The 16,340-nt window shown below is 39.7% G+C and overlaps 1 protein-coding gene across 3 annotated transcripts in view; it reads right to left on the bottom strand.

Annotated features, from left to right (window-relative positions):
• The window catches only part of maml2 (mastermind like transcriptional coactivator 2), a 356,799-nt gene that overhangs the window by 310,617 nt on the left and 29,842 nt on the right, over positions 1 to 16,340 (bottom strand). The window contains exon 1 of one of the 3 annotated variants that reach the window (XM_073043298.1): positions 11,683 to 11,859. The exons of the other annotated variants lie outside the window; for them this stretch is intronic. The gene's annotated coding sequence lies outside the window, so the exon portion shown is untranslated. Of the gene's footprint in view, positions 1 to 11,682; positions 11,860 to 16,340 lie in introns of those variants that run through there. 3 annotated transcript variants of the gene reach the window in all.

Below are 16,340 nucleotides of genomic sequence, written 5' to 3'. Positions count from 1 at the left end.
GGGTGTGGAGGGAGGTGATGTCCATGGGGCCTAACAACCTTGGTCATTGACCACAGGGATTGCTGGCCTTCATCCTCAGCACCTGCCAACTTGACATCCGTCCACAGAGATCACTAGCCTTCGATCCTGGAGCGCTTCAACCTAGACTCCAACCACAAGCTGTTACCCCTGACTCTTCATGTACTTCCCCCAACCTCCAACTCCCCCTCATCCCTGTACCCAAACTAACACGTTCCCTAACTTCCTGCTCAAGTAATGAAAATTTAAAAACGGATTTGATAATAATGAAATGTGCACATTCTAATTTACTTTCATTTGACCTGACAAGATACATTGTTTGTGACTTTTCCAATTTTTATCTCTACTTTCAGAACAGTGAGTCTTTCTGACATGTCAACAACCTCTGGTAACCTTCCCAAGAGGCTAATCATCAGGTTAAACCTGAGACAATGAACGCTCAAAGGCTTTTCCACTGCAGAGGACTCTTTGCCAAGTCTGACCTTGTCCTGGCTGACAACCATGTAAATCAATTTCCCACCAACGATTTGTTTACCTGTACCTTTCATTTTAATTTACTGCTACATTTTATGAGCTTTTTAAAGTTATATTGTACAATTAATGAATATACATGTGTAATTTCAGTATGTGATTAGAGACATTATAAACCCCAAAAGCCAAGAATGGCTCTGTTGATCTGAAATACAGTATTTTACTACCGGTAACTTTCAATCATTCCATTTCTTTCTCAATAAGCAATAATAATTATTAAACAACTGTACATCTTATTCCCAGATGTTATAACTTTTGCACAATGCTTATTGTGATTGTTGATGCAATAAGCAACACTGTGAATATTCATGAATAAAGCTATGAAGTATAGGCACAGCCTGACCTTCAGATAATCACAGCATGTCTGAAACCATACACAGTTGACCCTAGTTCCCTCTGTGCCCTATTACAGCCTGCTCTAAAGACGGTTCTGAAAACGTGTAAGTGCAGTGATTAAAGTAACAGCAAATCATTGGATAGTTCTTGTTTCTTTATGCCCTTACACACTTCCTCTGCATTCTTGCTCCCCATTCAGCTCCAGATTTATCATCATCGTCATTCTCTTTATGGCTTGACCCACTTGTTAATTGCCTTCATTCTTCAAAAGATTGCACGATATTTTGTTATCTAAATAATAGGCTGTTACTGTCTAAATCACTTATTTCCTGGCTGTTGCATTCCCAAAGTATTTACATGTAATGAATCAGAATCCAATTCAGGTTTATTAGCACCGGCATGTTTCATGAAGTTTGTTAACTTAGTGGCAGCAGTTCAATGCAATACATGATAATATAAGAAATTACAGTAAATATATATAATGAATAGATGTTTAAAGAGTGCAAAAACAGAAATATATATATTTTTTTAGAAGTGAGATAGTGTTCAAGGGTTCAATGTCCATTTAGGAATCGTATGGCAGAGGAGAAGAGGCTGTTCCTGAGTGTGTGCCTTCAGGCTTCCGTACGTCCTTCCTGACGGTAAAATGAAAAGAGGGCATGTCCTGGGTGATGGCGGTTCTTAATAATGGACGTGGCCTTTCTGAGGCACCGCTCCTTGAAGATGTTTTGGGTACTACAGAGTAAATCTGAACCCCTTATTGCTTTATTCTGGGAAGTTTCACAACCAAAAATAAGCTGCCTTTCTCATGGAGAATGAGAAATTACTTGTAGCCAATCAAAGGCAGAAGATTACATTAGTAACATTCTCCATTAAGTTTAAAGAAACAGGATAGCATATTTATAATTGCTCAGATACTATTCAATTATGGAAACAGAAAGACATTTAAAAATAGCTTTAAAGAGAAGATTAGTGTAAGAGTAGATGGCGCATTCTTGCTCTGATTTCAATGTTGCATGTCCAACATTTGACAAAGCATTAGAAAATTCACAATTTTTTTTTGCCATTTGTGTTTGAAAAATATGATTTTATGAAATATCTGTCTTTAAATTGTTAAACCAACAGTCAGCCTTCAGTTAAAATAAAACGTGCTCTAAATTTTCTCTTCACCTGCTGCCTATAATGTACGGTACTTAGTTCAAGATCCTTGGTCAAATATTGATGTTAACTAACTGCATTCAAAATGCAACACTGCTTTTAAACATATTTCAGTACGTGCACTTCAATAACTATGATGCAAATTTGAATGTTGTCATCATTACTGGTCATAATTTTAAAATTGTTTCTGCTTCTGGGCAAAAGTATGTTAGAATTATTATTCATGGATGGTAGAATTAAAATATTGAGGGTGTAAAGAAAATTAAAGAGACAAAATTAAAATTAAAAATAAAAGCAAAAATTTTAAAAGAATTTCTAGAAAATCGGCAGCCAGAATTTAAAATCAGTTAACAATCTTTACCAAGAGCTGTATGTATTCAAACATGACCTGCTTTCAAGACCACACCTACATCAGCACAGGGACAGTATAGATTGATTTTTTTTTAAGCTCTAAAAATCTGGTCAGTAAACGCCACACATTCTCCTAATGCACGACTAAAGGTGTATTCTCTTCTTGCCTGAATTAAATTACCTTCCTTATAACTTGTTTTCCTTTAAAAATACTGCAGTCGCCAAGCTGTAAATCATACCAAGGTTGGCATGTTTCCCAAGGAAACACAGCCTCCCTTAAGTCTTCAGCTTTTCCATGACAACATCACATTCATCCAAGTTGCAAACAATTGTTTGACCCACAATGGTTCCATCCGTTCAGCTAAGCAAATCATTTCAGAGCAGGCTGGCTTTGTGGACTAGCAGTAATTACTCTGGGTCAATGCAGACTGCAGCTAATATCAGCACAACCTCCTGCTTAAGTCTACTTCCTTGCCACTTTGAATATTGCAGGTTGACATTAATCTGACAGGCGCCTACAGAACCTCCACATTCGTTAAGTACTTCACTGGCGATTACATTGAAAGGAAACTTCTTAATATTTTGGCTGTCAGTTTGCTCCTGCCTTTCCCAGACCCACCCCCAAGGGTTTGATAAATGAGAGTATTACTGGATGTGATATCCTCAAGGAATACCTGGGGACCTACCTTAACATTCTACATTAATTATGTCCAATAATTCAGATAGTGGTGATGGTTCATTTCATGTTTTATCCTGAGGGGTCTTGACAGGGTGGATGTGGTGAGGATGTTTCTTCTTGTGGGAGAATTTATAGCCAAAAGTCACTGTTTAAAAATTAGGTGTCGCCCATTTGAGATAGAACGGATGTGAATTTTTTTTCCGCTCAGAGTCATTGGAAGTGTCTTCCATTGGAAGCAGAGACTTTGAATATTGGTACAGAGGAGATAAATTTTTAATAATTAAGGGGGTGACAGACTTAGACTCACGGAAGGAAGGAGGTGGGAATGCTCACTAACTCAGGGCTGAATGGCTTACTCCTCTCCTAATTCTTACATACAATTGACAGGGCTGACCCCTCTTCTTACCAAAAGTAATTCTTCTGTTTTTTAAATGCACATTACCTTATGACGGGCATTCCTATAAATATTACCCACACGGTAAAAAGACCGAACATGAGAAACTGCAGATGCTGGAAATCCAAAGCAATGCACACAAAATGCTGGAGGAACTCAGCAGGTCAGGAAGACTGAATAATTGATGTTGATGAACAATGATAAAATCATTTGCTAATTACCTTTGTTTGTACCATGTACATTCAGTATATGCCTAAATTTGACTTTGTTTACTTTAAAATTTTCTTCATGAGCAAGACAGTCTGGAAATAAGTGGAAGTAAAAGTCAAAATGAGAATATTTGGTGAAAATAGCCAATACCTTTGTATACAGTTGTATATACCTTTCTAAATACAACTGCGTTCATTCACAATTAAACATATTTATTTCTTTATACTAATGTTTGTACCTAACCTCCTCAAGATATTGACTCTGTGCTCAGACATGGTCAGTACGCTGCATTCTCTCCCCCAAGAAACCATGATTCATAAGTAATACTAGATGTTGAGGACGAAGGAGCCATTCATTTATAGGGTTCCTTTATGTAATCCAATTCTGTCATAAACCAATACGATGGAAGCACACTTCAGAGTTAGATGAAAACTAGAAATGAGAATCCTGACCAATTCTGCTTTATTTAAGTCAGCAGTATCCACATGAATTTAATTGATTTTTGCCATACCTGCTCAGACCAGGAGCTTCAGCCAGGAGACAATGGCAAAAACCGTCAGCGATAAACACACTCCCACAAAATGCTGAGATACCATATCCTACACAGAACTCCCCGATAACCAATGCACCTGACTCAGATTTTCTGTGGTTTCTCCATGGCATATGAATGGAGAGAATTCAGTCCAGGAACCTGAAGCAATGAGGCAGAGCCTGCAGAGCAGGAAGAGCAAGAGGAACAGGAGGAAGACAGCAGAACCAGGGAAATGCTTCCGTGTTACATCCAAAGCTTCATCTCCTGGCTGACTGGTGGGGTCAGACAATCGTACCCTCGGCCATTAGGCTCTATAATAAGTCAACATATAGCAGAGAAGTGATGACACCTTCCTGTTAGACTGTTGAGGTAACTTATCTTTTATTCTTTCCTATTTCTCTTCTAATTGAATATTTGTAGATCTGTGCACTTGTAATGTGACTGTGACACTGTAATTTCCTTTGGGATCAATGATCTATCTATCTGCATAGAATGAGACAACTGATGCTACCTTCTACCAGATTGATCTGATGATGAAACTAACCGTTCTCCTGGCCTCTTAACTCACTGCTCTTCATATGTTGCTTTGAACAAACGTGGGAGCAGTATCACTTTCCCCGCAGTCACTCTCTTCTTTACAGCACTGGAAGTGCGAGCAATACACACAAGAAGCTGGAGGAGCTTGTTTGTGACTGGAAGTGTGAGTTGCACCTTTAATAAGTGGCACCCTCCTCCAAAAGACGCACTGCAAAGCTTTGGTGATGTCCCTGTAGGAACTGTGTGGGACCCATTTTAGGGCTCACTTCTGCATGCAAGCATCATTTTAAAGAGAATTTATCCAAATTTTAAAAATTTTATTTGCGGAAAATCTAATTGGTATTAGCATTAAAGGCAGCCACGCTGAAGCAGACCAAAAATGGGTTCAATTTGTTTCCTAATCAAATATCAAACAATTAATCCCAACGTCATCAGATCAAGAAATATGGCTTTGAAATCAGGATTTAAACATAACCGAAGCCTCGGTTACTGTTCTTACTTTAGATTCATTTCTGCTGATAATTTTATATATGATGACATGCATAACCATGCTGCGGCTGGATACCAGCTTTGTATCCTTGCTTTTTCCCATAGTTTCTCATCTTCCACAGAACTCCGCAACTTTTAATTCACTTCTAGACTAGGCCTTATCCTCTACTCAGACCTCAGGTTGTTCAAACAACTACTCTCCTCCATAAATTACTGATGAAGAACATCACTGAATTTTTAAAAAATTGACAGAAAACAGCACCCACCGAGGGAGAAACAGAGTTAGTGCTTAAAGTCATTAATCTTTCATCAGCCTGGTGCTGATCTTCCAAATTTTTAACTCTTTCATTAAACATCTAGTATTTTGCTGGTGAAGGGAAAAAGGAGGGATTCAGATATTTACTTTTATTGGAGTGCAAGCTAAACCGGTAAAATCCTCATAAACAGTAATCAATATAATGTGCAGGTTATTGAACTATCCCTTGATTCTTTGACAAGCAGAGATTAGGTTTAAAAGCTCACTAAAACTCTCTTTCCCCTTTTGAAAAGCTCTTAAAAATCTACCTCTGAGTCTTTTGATCACCTGTCCTAATGTTCCCTCTGGTTTGGTGTCAGACTTTGCCTGTCAGGATCCTTGTGAAGCACATCAGGGGCCTTCTTCAACAAAACATGCTAGTTAGGTTTAGTTAGAGCCTTAATGTCATTGCTGAGGACAGCAAGATTACAGTGCTACTCTGGTCAATACAAAACAACATACTGGCAATTCAATTACTAAAAATACAATGACTACATTTAAAATAAATGTCTGAGTTATTTAGAATGCTATCTAAGCTACAAATGAATTAAAAACAAACAACTCTAAAATTAAAAGAAACAGTGGCCACCCCATTCAAGTGCTGCACATGCAGATGTTATAAAATACAATGATTAAATATGAAATATCATCAAGAATTATGCCCATGTACTGCACTTAAGAGATTGTCCATCGCATCTATGGACTATAAGTGGGTGGGGGAGCATTGTTTAGATGCACGATAGCCCTGGGGAAAAAGCTGTTATTCGGTCTGGATGTCCGGGCAGAGATGTCTCTGTATCTCCCTCCGGATGGCAGGAGATTGAACAGCTGATTCCAGGGGTGGGATGAGTCCATCACGATTTTGCCAGCCCCCCCATAGGCATTGTTATAGATGGTTTCCATATCTGGGGGTAGATGTATCCCAGTGATGTTCCATGCTGCCCTGATCACTCATTGAAATGCTTTTTGGCCGATCGTGTTGTAGCTAGTGTACCATATGGTAATGCAGTGGGTCAGTATGCTCTCAATTACACATTGAAAAAGGTTTACCAGCTGCTTTTGGGGCAGATTTGCTTTTTTCAAACTCCTAAAATAGTATAGCCGCTGCTAAGCCTGCCCTAATATCAAGGTCCTGTTGGTAGTCTGTGATATTCACTTAAAGCCGGAGACACTTTCCACTGCTTCACCGTTTATGAGTAGTGGAATTCTTGATTTCCATAATCGTTTCTAATCATGTGTTAAGCTGAAGGCATATAGTTGTTGGTGTTATTATTGAGCAGAGTTATTAGGGTCGACCCCATGTTTCAGAATCAGACATGGCAGTATTAGTACAAGGCATGCCTCAGGTTCACATGTGATCTGTATCCTGAAAGTAAACCTGCTGACACTTCACAAGATTTCCAGCTGGAAAATCCCAGTTTAAAAAAAAGCACAACTTAAAATAAACCAAAACCACAATGTTAAAGATTATTGTATTGTCTCTTGCAGAGAGATTAAACTAGAGCACTGAAATACACTCATTGGACACTTTATCAGGTACACCTGTGTATCTGTTCGTTAATGTAAATAATCCAATCGTGTGACAGAAACTCAATGAATACAAGCGTATAGACGTGGTCAAGAGGTTCAGCAGTTGCTCACACCAAACATCAGAATCTTGTGATCTAAGTGACTTTGACAGTAGAATGATTGTTGGTGCCAGATGGGGTGGTTTGAGTATCTCAGAAACTGCCGACCTGGGATTTTAATGCACAACAGCCTCTAGAGTTTACAGAGAATGATGCGAAATACAAACAACATACAGTGAGCAGCAGTTCTATGGACGAAATGCCTTGTTAGTGAGGGAGGTCAGAGGAGAATGATCAGACTGGTTCAAGCTGACAGGAAGGCGTCAGCAACTGAAATAACCATGCGTTACAACAGTGGTGTGCATAACAGCATCTGTGAATGTGCAACACATTGAACCTTAAAGTGGATGGGAACAACAGTGGAAGACCATGAACATTCAGCGGCCACTTTATTAGGCACAGGAAGTATCTAATTAAATGACCACTGAGTACATGTCAGAGCTAGAAATCAATCCTTTATTTCTTTAATCACATGGTCTTCCTGGATAATGAAAAAAAATGACAATCAGGTAGAGGAACAAGAGAAGGAACATTGAAGAAAAGGCGCAGAAGCAGTGTGGTGCCAGTTATGACCTGCTGAAGGGTCTTGACCTGAAATGGCGACTGTTTACTCTTTTGTATAGATGCTGCCTAGCCTGCTGAGTTCCTCCAGCACTTTGTGTGTGTTGCTTTGATTTCCAGCATCTGCAGCTTTTCTTGTGTCGTGCTTCTCCTGTTAAGAATTGCTCTGACCACCTGGTAATATAAACCATTGTGTGGATGGCCTGGAGGATTAGATTTTGGAGTTTAAAACCACAAGCATTCATTGGCACATCAATGCCCTCAAATCCCTAGTTTTATTCGCCAAAGCATAGCCAAAACTTGAGTGCAAATCCAAAACTGCTGAATAATCAACTCTAACACTTAGATGCATGGGAACATGCCTGAGAAACAGTAAAGAGCGCAGATTCACAATTCCAAGAAAGGACGACGTCTGCATTATTTGTCAGTTCTGACCTTTGTTGCAAAGATCTCAGCCTCATCAACCGGCTGTGTTATCTCAGGCCACAAAAGAAAAGCCAGACTTTACAGTCTTTTCACTGAGAAGTCTCTAAATTTAAGTGAGAAGCAGATTTCATTACATGACGTAAGCAATGGCTGGAAAACTACTTTGTCTAAGCTGCTTCTTAGAAAGCTTCCCAAATATTTTCACATGCCAGTTTAAAGAGCAGTACACCAGAGAAAAGCATCCAAAATATTCCAGGGAAAATGTACAAAAAGTTGACTGTGAGCTCTGCATGGCAGCATTCAATGCTGGGTTTATTTGTATTTAATTGAAAATTCCACCTATTTCTGACCAGGATTACTGTGGGTAACAGCTCATTGTGACCGTCACTTTGGAAATTTCAATTTTGTCAGAGCAAGCACTAAAGAAGCAACAACCTCTTGATATCAAAATTATGTGCCATTGTTTGAAAATTAAACCTTGCATGAACATATTGTTTGACTGATTATTAACATAACTATCCAAAGGAAAAAAAATCTGTAAGTTGTAGATGAACAGAGAGACCCAGGAGTAGATGTTCAAAGTGTGAGTGGAATTTTCCAAAGAGAAACAAATGGAAAATAAGGTTTACAGATATGACTATATTATCAAAATTATGATCAAACTACTTAAATTCTGTTAGATAGCTGTAAGGGAAACAGAATCAAAGTCATATTTATTATCATTGACATACAATAGAACGTGAAATAAGGCAGTGTTCACGGGCCATTCAGAAAACTGAGGACGGAGGGGAAGATGCGGTTCCAGTAAAATTAGTACACAACATCCATATCCTTCCATTTCCGTCACATTCAAGTGCCTATTTAAACATCTAGAGAGCCATCAAAGTCACAGAGATTAGCTAGAGTTCAACAGGATGATGCCAGGAGTGGTGCTACGAGAGCACCATGGAAAATAATGGAAACACCAATCATTTGTTATTTTGATGGAAAATTAGATAAATGTTTAAAGTGAGCTACAGAAAGCCAAGGAAATGAATTTAGCTGTCCAGCAAAAATAGGGTGGCAAAATTCATTTTCACAGTCTACAAGAGCAATTGAACTTCAGTACCATAGAATTTTATTTTCAGTCACTGTAGACTTACCCCAGAAAAGAGAAGAATATTTTAGAAAGAATGGCACCAATCTGATGAAGAACCTAAACATTGCAACAAGAGCTGAAAGAATACAGACATGCCCTGGTTGATATCACAGCAGAACTCTTCTGTTTATAAGCAGCAGTTGCTTCTCCGCTGGTTTCAAATGATCTTGCACTACCACAACCACTACACTTCAAGAGTACTTCATCAGATTTAAAGGGTTTGGGGATATTCCAAGTGCAAAACACTCAACATAAAATACAAGACTTTCCTCCTTCTGCTGATGAAGTGCTTTGAGAGGTTGGACATGGCTAGAATTAACTGCTGCCTGAACAAGGACCTGGACCCAAAGCAAGATACCTACCGCCAGAACGGGGCTACAGTGCATGCAATCTCACTGGCTCTCCACTCATCTTTGGAGTACCTAGGTAACAGTGAAACATACATCAGGCTGCTGTTTATCAATTACAGCTCAGTGTTCAATACCTTCAATGCCTCAGTATTAATCACTGGCCCTCTGCAATTGATTCCTTAACTTCCTCTTTGGGAGATGACAGTCAGCGTGCATCAGTAGTAACATCTCCTTCTCGCTGACCAACAACCCAGGCACCCTCAAGGATGTATACAGCCTACTGCTCTACTCTCTGTACTCTCATGATTATGTGGCTAGGCACACCTCAAATGCCATCTGTAAGTTTGTCACTGACACCACTGTTGTAGGCAGAAACGGTAGTGGTGATGAGGAGGCATACAGGACTGAGACAGATCCGCTGGTTGAGTGGTGCCGCAACAACCACCTGGCACTCAACATCGGCAAGACCAAGAATTGACCGTGGACTTCCAAGAAGGGGAAGTTGGGAGAACACACTGAGGGGTCAGCAGTGGAAAGGGTGAGCAGCACAAGCTCCTGGGTGTCACATCTCAGAGGATCTTTCTTTGGCCTAACACACTGATACAAGGACCCTCACTATTCGGGCATGTCCTCTTTGTGATACTACCATCAGTGACGAGGCAAGGACAAGAGGCTAAGGACCCACACTCAACATTTTAAAAACAGCCTCATTACCTCTGCAATCAGATTTCTGAACGGTCCAAGAAAGTTACCTTGCTATTCCTTTTTTGCACTATTTATTTGTTTTGTTAATAATAGTAAACTTCATGTTTTGCACTGTACTGTTGCCACAGAGCAACAAATTTCATGATGTCATAGGATCATAAGATATAAATATGAGCAGAAGTAGGCCATTTGACCTGTCATGTCTGCTCCGCTATTCAATCGTGGGCTGATCCAGTTCTTACCGTCATCTCCATTCCCCTGCTTTCACCCCACACCCTCTGATGCCCTAGCTAACCAAGAACCTATCTCTGCCTTAAATACACCCAATGACTTGGCCTCCACAGACACTCGTGGCAACAAATTCCACAGATTTACCACCCTCTGACTAAAGTAATTTCTCTGCATCTCAATTCTAAATGGACATCCTTCAATCCCGAAGTCGTGCCCTCTTGTCCTAGAATCCCCTATCATGGGAAATAACTTTGCCATATCTAATCTGTCCAAGCCTTGATTAGAAATCTGATTCTGATTCTGCTGACTCCCAATCAGTGGCTCTAACACAGAATGCAGAAAGAACCCTGACAGTAAAGTTACTGAGTTTGCTGAGCAGATGGTTTGGAAGTCATTTTCACTTCACTGATTTCCTTACCTTCCAACACCAGTACATCCATTTCATTTACTCTGATTTTGCTACTGTTTACACAAAACTCAAATACTCAGAGCTGGTGACATTAGCCTGCACCATGCCAATACAAACCAAGTGCTAATCTGACAGTATACACAAAGTACACTGCAGATGCTGTGGTCAAATCAACACGTACAAACACACTGGATGAACTCCGCAGGTCGGCCCGAAACGTTGACTGCTCATCTCAACGGATGCTGCCCGACCTGCTGAGTTCATCCAGCTTGTTTGTACATGTTAATCTGACAGTATATTAGCCCTATCACACTGCAGAACTCAACGTTTTTCTCTCAACTAACTTGCCACATATCTTAAGTATTTTCCTGATGGAAAATCCTGACCGACCAGTATTCATATCCGATTCTTGACAGCAACTCCTAAGGTATAAAATTATATTAACACTAGTACAAGGGAAAGTTGGCTTAAAATGAACTTTCACTGAAAAAATTATCTTGCTTTTATAAGGGAATATTCTGTACAATTATACTTGATGTAGAGAAACTATTTTCACAGCAAACAAAATAAAAAGAAAATGCAAGTGATGGAAATGTAAAACAGAAAAAAGGAAATGCAGGAAACACTCAACAGATCAGGCAGAATGTCAAGTAAAAGCAACACAGAGCTGATTTTTCAGCCAAAGACCTTTCCACAGAACTCACCTGTGCTGAATCCAGTTTGAATTTTATGGCCCAAAATGATTATCCTTAATGATCTCTGTTCCAAACTCTGCATCAAAAGAACAGATGCAAAATGGTTGGGGTGTTTTTGCACACCTTTCAGTTCCTACTCTGACTGCTGCTTCACAAAGCAAAACAATTACCTGGTTGGAGCTAAAGATGAAGTTCGGAACATGGATTTACATCATTCTGGGAGAAACTAACTTTGAAGGACTTTGGACTTAATGGTAAAAAAATGTTACTACAAAGCCCAAGTGCGTTTCACTCAGAGAAGTTTAATATTAATTTACTGTGTATGTGCACGTAGGCTTGCAATGAGTAAATAATATACTTCTGATTGACGATTCGATGACTTATGTCCTTTATGATCTCAGGATGAATAAACCAAATACTAAGTTTAATGGAACCAACAATAAGGATATCATCTTGGATCAGTGATTAATTGCTACTCTTCTGTTATCATTTTAAAAGGTGCCATATTAAACAGGATGCACCAAAAGTGGTATTTGCTGTCGATGTGTACATTTCACAATGTTTCACCGTTCATGTCACTGGTCAGACAAATCACAATCTCACAAGTGCCAGCAGAAACCTGACTGCACAGTCAACATCACTGGACCATTACTTCTTTCAGAATAGACAGCCCCCTAATGATAAAACCAGCCTTCAATTCTTCATCAGAAATCCCACTAAAAGCAGAAGATATATTCTGGAACGCATTAAAAGGACTGAGAGAGGGTAACTTCTTGCTTGGTTTGGTGAGAAGGGGTAAATAGGTCAGAGGACTTGCCTCTTCAGGGCCTTGCACAAAATGAGATCCAGGATCACACATGGCCTAGCATACAACTATATGCTCACAATCATCTGTGCATAACAGGATCAAATTAACCACTTAACTGTCACCTCTAATTATCCATTCCAGTTACCACATTGTGGAGAGACATCAAGAGATCTGCTCTCAGATTAAAGCTAGTAATCTTGACCCATTTTATCAGAGAGGGAGTTGTGACGGCTTTTAAAGCTATGAGGGAGGGAGGAGGTGATGGAGCAGAACTGAACTGAGCTGATCTCCGTTCCCACCATGAAAAGTAGGCTCTCTCTTCTCCAGTGATCAGTTTACACTGTCACATAGATACTGTACTGGTGCTTCCTCTGTGACAACCACTTCACTGTGAGCACTCTACGTTATCAGCCTTCTTTACCAACCATTAACAATCTGACTGGTCAATCAGATCCTGCCTGATACTGCGCTTGTAGAGAGCCAGTGCACTTTTGCTGCAGCAGTGACCCATGGCCAGTTCAGTCAGCTGTGCGCTTTGCCGCATTTGAGGCTTTACTGCAGGAGCCCTGAAGCCACTAATCAAAACCGATAAGCTCTTTGTCAGAATCCCACAGTTAGGGTTTCATACAGCAGTTCAAAGTAAGTTTATTATCAAAGTACACGTCACCATATATTACCCTGAGATTCATTCATTGCGGGCATTCACAGTAACTACAAAGAAATACAACAGAATCAATGAGAGCCGCACCCAATGGAATACAACGTGAGGGTTCATTGACACTGGAGCATGTTAAAGACTTTGGGCTGCAAAAGACAATTGCTACAGGCAGCCTGAGTTTTCAAATCTCCAGTCCTGTTTCTTTACCATAATTTTGCAGTTCATACTCCTGAATTCTCTTCAGTCATCCTGTCCTTTCATAAAATCTGTAATGCCATTCTGCTCCACGACTCTATCATCTAATGTGACAACTAATTCTCCGCTTGGTCTACAGATACAGCATACTTTCAGACCCCTAACATAAAGATGCTCTAATCGCCCACAGTATTTATTTATTTATTGAGGTACGGTGCAGAGCAGGCCCTTTATGCCAATCCACGCCACTCAGCAATCTCCCGAATTCATTTTAGCCTAATCACGGGATAATTTAAAATAACCAATTAACCTACCAATAGGTAGGTCTTTGGACTGCGGGAGGAAACCAGAGCACCCGGAGGAAACCCACGTGGTCGTGGGGTGACGATGACCCCATACAAACTCCTTACAGGGAGCAACAGGAATTGAACCTGGATTGCTGTTACCATGGCCCCCCCTTGCACCACACTGCACTAAGTCAAGGGCTTGAGCTAGGTTCTCGACTGAATTCACTGAGGTATCCAGACTCCTCTGTGTATTTCAGTAGAGGAGTTTGAGAACTGAATGCATTTGATTATTATTACTGAATGCTGTGACCTTTGATCAGAAGGAACAGTGTACCACGTGATAAGATCTATTGTATTATTTAGTGTTTGCAGTTCTTATCTTTTTATCTGCAACGGGTGAGGCACTGTTCTATAGATCACATTCCTTTGTCTATATATCCCCATTAATACTCAATGTCCTTTCTCTGCCAGGGGCAGTAACACATTTGTTAAATTTAATGGTATTAAATCTATTTCCTTTAAAAATAGAAATGACTTTTACAACCTTCCAAGAATAATATTTGCCACAAAATCTTTTAATTTAAAACCATCAAACTGATTAAAACAGTAATTGTACAAAGTAGTAATATTTGGATCACCACGGTTAATATTTATCAGTGAAGGAGAAAAGCAACATTAAATTAATGATAAGAACGAGGGAGAACACCAATGAATGAGAGATTTTTCTAAGTTTATTACAATCTATTGTGAAACAATTGCTATAAAGATTAGCAAGAGATGTTATTGACACAGTAAATATCTCTGAAATTATTACTGTATGAAGACAAAATGTTAATAGTTATTTATGAATTTCTCCTTCGAGAAGGCAAATGCTTCTGGAGTGAAAAACTACCAGAACAAAGCAAGCACGGAAATTTCAGTTAAACTTGGTCAAAGCAAACTACAAATAGACCTGAGACAGAAAAAGTTAATAGCTGGCTCTTTTGCCTAAATCCTTACAGATTAACCCCGATTTGCTAGTTTTATTGCACTAGCTGAGTGGAAGTCTGATATTCCCAGGTCTAGGCTTAAACACAATCTTCCTCTAAAGTCAAGTCCGAGCACTGATGCAGCGTTGTTCAGCTTTGCTGTGCCTGAGGAATCAGTACAATGTCCACAGTTTTTCCAGTTCTCAGGTGGGAAATCTGGCCCCTTGAGTCAACACCAGGTTAGACTAGGTGCAATATCAGCACCCCAACTGAAAATCAATGGAAGCTAATGATCACCCCAGAAAAATACAAAGTAGTGTTTATTCAATATAGGTCAAAACATATTTGTTATTTTAGGTGCTTGTTTCCAGTGCTTTTATTTTTAAAATACTTTTAATAGTTTTTTAAATAGCCCTTAAGTACTTCTGAATATCAGTTAATGGCAATGAATTTTGAAACATACAATTTCAGTGAAACTTTAATGGTTGGAGATCCCAAGGTTGGGGGTTCAAAACTATTGTGTGAGAGCACTCTTGCTCAGAGGGCCTCCACTTGTTGTTCAGCTTTGCTGGTGGGCTGCTAATGGAAAATTGCAAACAGGATAACACTGGAAGACAGAGTGCTCCATGAGCAGGCTACTCATAATAATGGGGTCAGCAGAGTACGTCTCCGCAGAGCAGCCAGCAGCCCTTTATCATGGAGCTATTCGAGAAGTACTCAAGACATCTTGTCAATTGTGGTTCTGTTGATAGCCATCTCATGTCCAAGTCAGAAGGTGCCAAGTCAGAGGTTCAAAGGTCCAATTTAATGTCAGAGAAATGAATACAATAGACATCCTGAAATTCTTTTTCTTTGCAAACATCCCACTCCAAAGAATGGAGAATGAAAATACAGACCAATGCAAGGACTGGCCCAGTACAGCACAGTTGGAGGGCCAGCATTTTATGCCCATGATGTTGTGCTGACCTTTTAACATACTCTAAGATGACTTCCTTCATAATCCTCCAATTTGTCAATTATCCATGAGCCTATCTAAAAGCTTCTTAAATGTCCCTAATCTACCTATCTCTAACCGCCACCACTGGCAGGAAGTTCCATTCACCCACCACTCTGTTTAAAAAACTTACTTCTGACGTCCTCCCTATACTGTCCTCCAATCACCTTAAAATTATGCCTCCTCGTATTTATGATTTCTGTACTGGGAGAAAAGCCTCTGGTTATCTATTCCACATATGCCTCTTATCATCTTGTACACTTCCATCAAGTCACCTCCCATCCTCCTTCGCTCCAAAGAGAAAAGCTCTAAGCTTGCTCAACCAATCCTCATAAGACATGCCCTTGAATCCAGGCAACATCCCAGTAAATCTCCTTTGATGAGGTGTAAAACGTTAAGGATGAGCAACTCTTTGAAGTGGGTGGAAAAAATGACTTCGAAGCATTTTGAAAGAGCAGGTTTTTCTTAGACTGGATCAGCTGAACTAACATCTCCAAAGAAAGAAAATTTTGTGTTTGTGAGGATAAGTTAGCTGCTGCATACTTAGGTTACAATAGTGAATTCAGATGTACATCTCTGGCTCTAAAGAACTTTGGGTAATCCTGAAAGGGATGCTAGGAGCTCCATATGAATGTAGTCATGAATCTCCACAGTTGTGTAGTGAATAGCATCAAAGGTACTTAGGACCGATAAGAAAGAACAAATTATGAAAAGAAAACAGAGGGAGAAAAAAGTTCTGTTGTTTATAGGAACAAAC

The sequence above is a fragment of the Hemitrygon akajei genome, chromosome 4 (assembly GCF_048418815.1).
Source record: "Hemitrygon akajei chromosome 4, sHemAka1.3, whole genome shotgun sequence".
Classification (NCBI taxonomy): domain Eukaryota; kingdom Metazoa; phylum Chordata; class Chondrichthyes; order Myliobatiformes; family Dasyatidae; genus Hemitrygon; species Hemitrygon akajei.
The sequence above is the reverse complement of the archived record's forward strand: the minus strand, read 5'-3'. Positions and strand labels throughout refer to the sequence as shown.